The sequence below is a fragment of the Arachis hypogaea genome, chromosome 2 (genome assembly GCF_003086295.3).
Source record: "Arachis hypogaea cultivar Tifrunner chromosome 2, arahy.Tifrunner.gnm2.J5K5, whole genome shotgun sequence".
NCBI classification, from domain to species: Eukaryota; Viridiplantae; Streptophyta; class Magnoliopsida; order Fabales; family Fabaceae; genus Arachis; species Arachis hypogaea.
This window is the reverse complement of record NC_092037.1, coordinates 33,201,362-33,204,263: the sequence shown is the minus strand read 5'-3', so window position 1 is coordinate 33,204,263 and position 2,902 is coordinate 33,201,362. Positions and strand designations below refer to the sequence as shown.

General features: G+C 43.1%; 1 non-coding gene across 1 annotated transcript; it reads left to right on the top strand.

Moving 5' to 3' along the window:
- Positions 1-2,579: 2,579 nt before the first annotated feature.
- On the top strand, positions 2,580-2,687 carry LOC112767160 (small nucleolar RNA R71). Its single transcript, XR_003184756.1, has one exon. It is a non-coding gene; the product is annotated as a small nucleolar RNA R71 (small nucleolar RNA).
- Positions 2,688-2,902: the final 215 nt, after the last annotated feature.

Here is a 2,902-nt window from a genome sequence, read left to right as displayed (position 1 = left end):
ACAATCAATCCTGATAATTTCTGATATCCTGACTAAGATTTACAAGATAACCATAGCTTGCTTCAAGCCGACAATCTCCGTGGGATCGACCCTTACTCACGTAAGGTATTACTTGGACGACCCAGTGCACTTGCTGGTTAGTTGTGTGGAATTGCAAAAGTGTGATTGCAATTTCATGCACCAGGGAGAAGTAGTGTTTAGGTTGTGTGAAAATGAAGGAGTGAAGATGGGTTTATATAGGAGTGGAGAGGGGGTGTATGGTTCGGTCATGTGAGGGTGGGTTGGCAGGGAAAGTGGTTTAAATTTGAATGGTAAGATAGGTGGGGTTTTATGAAGGATGGATGTGAGTGGTAAAGAGAATAGTGGGATTTGATAGGTGAGGGGTTTTTGGGGAAGAGGTGTTGAGGTGATTGGTGAATGGGTGAAGAAGAGAGAGAGTGGTGGGGTAGGTGGGGATCCTGTGGGGTCCACAGATCCTGTGGTGTCTAGGAAAATTCATCCCTGCACCAAGTGGCGAGCAAAATTTCTATTTATGCCAATTCTGGCGTCAAACGCCGGGCTGGTGCCCATTTCTGGTGTTTAACGCCAACTTCTTGCCCTTTCCTGGCGTTTAACACCAGTCTGGTGCCTTTTTCTGGCGTTAAACGCCCAGAATGGTGCCAGACTGGGCGTTCCTTACTGGCGTTTAAACGCCAGCAGGATTTTCCTCCAGGGTGTGCTATTTTTCTTTCTATTTTTCATTCTGTTTTTTCTTTTTCAATTGATTTTGTGACTTCCCATGATCATCAACCTATAGAAAACAAAAGAAAATAGATAAATATAACATTGGGTTGTCTCCCAACAAGCGCTTCTTTAATGTCAGTAGCTTGACAGTGGGCTCTCATGAAGCCTCACAGATACTTTGAGCAATGTTGGAACCTCCCAACACCAAACTTAGAGTTTGAATGTGGGGGTTTAACACCAAACATAGAAGTTGGTTGAGGCCTCCCAACACCAAACTTAGAGTTTGACTGTGGGGGCTCTGTTTGACTCTGTTTTGAGAGAAGCTCTTCATGCTTCCTCTCCATGGTTACAAAGAGATATCCTTGAGCCTTAAACACAAAGGATTCTTCATTCACTTGAATGATCAATTCTCCTCTGTCAACATCAATCACAGCCTTTGCTGTGGCTAGGAAGGGTCTGCCAAGGATGACGGATTCATCCATGCACTTCCCAGTCTCTAGGACTATGAAATCAGCAGGGATGTAATGGTCTTTAACTTTTACCAGAACATCCTCTACAAGTCTATAAGCTTGTTTTCTTGAATTTTCTGCCATCTCTAGTGAGATTCTTGTAGCTTGTACCTCAAAGATCCCTAGCTTCTCCATTACAGAGAGAGGCATGAGGTTTATGCATGACCCTAGGTCACATAGAGCCTTCTTGAAGGTCATGGTGCCTACTGTACAAGGTATTGAGAACTTCCCAGGGTCCTGTCTCTTTTGAGGTAATCTCTGCCTAGTCAAGTCATCCAGTTCTTTGGTGAGCAAAGGGGGTTCATCCTCCCAAGTCTCATTACTAAATAACTTGTCATTTAGCTTCATGATTGCTCCAAGGTACTTAGCAACTTCCTCTTCAGTGACATCTTCATCCTCTTCAGAGGAAGAATACTCATCAGAGCTCATGAATGGCAGAAGTAAATCCAATGGAATCTCTATGGTCTCAGTGTGAGCCTCAGATTCCCATGGTTCCTCATTAGGGAACTCATTGGAGGCCAGTGGACGTCCATTGAGGTTTTCCTCAGTGGCGCTCACTGCCTCTTCCTCCTCTCCAATTTCGGCCATGTTTATGGCCTTACACTCTCCTTTTGGATTCTCTTCTGTATTGCTTGGAAGAGTACTAGGAGGGAGTTCAGTAACTTTCTTACTCAGTTGACCCACTTGTGCCTCCAAGTTTCTAATGGAGGACCTTGTTTCAGTCATGAAACTTTGAGTGGTTTTGATTAGATCAGAGACCATGGTTGCTAAGTCAGAGTGGCTCTGCTTAGAATTCTCTGTCTGTTGCTGAGAAGATGATGGAAAAGGCTTGCCATTGCTAAACCTATTTCTTCCACCATTATTGTTGTTGAAACCTTGTTGAGGTCTCTGTTGATCCTTCCATGAGAGATTTAGATGATTTCTCCATGAAGAATTATAGGTGTTTCCATAGGGTTCTCCCATGTAATTCACCTCTTCCATTGAAGGGTTCTCAGGATCATAAGCTTCTTCTTCAGATGAAGCTTCCTTAGTACTGCCTGGTGCAGCTTGCATTCCAGACAGACTTTGAGAAATCATATTGACTTGCTGAGTCAATATTTTGTTCTGAGCCAATACGACATTCAGAGTATCAATCTCAAGAACTCCTTTCTTCTGATTCGTCCCATTGTTCACAGGATTTCTTTTAGAAGTGTACATGAATTGGTTATTTGCAACCATTTCAATCAGTTCTTGAGCTTCTACAGGCATCTTCTTCAGATGAAGAGATCCTCCAGCAGAGCTATCCAATGACATCTTGGACAGTTCAGACAGACCATCATAGAAGATACCTATGATGCTCCATTCAGAAAGCATGTCAGAAGGACATTTTTTGATCAATTGTTTGTATCTTTCACAAGCTTCATAGAGGGATTCACCTTCCTTCTGTCTGAAGGTTTGGACTTCCACTCTAAGCTTACTCAATTTTTGAGGTGGAAAGAACTTTGCCAAGAAGGCATTGACTAGCTTTTCCAAGAGTTCAGGCTTTCTTTAGGTTGTGAGTCCAACCATGTCCTAGCTCTGTCTCTTACAGCAAAAGGGAATAGCATAAGTCTGTAGACCTCAGGGTCAACCCCATTGGTCTTAACAGTGTCACATATTTGCAAGAATTCAGCTAAAAACTGATGAGGATC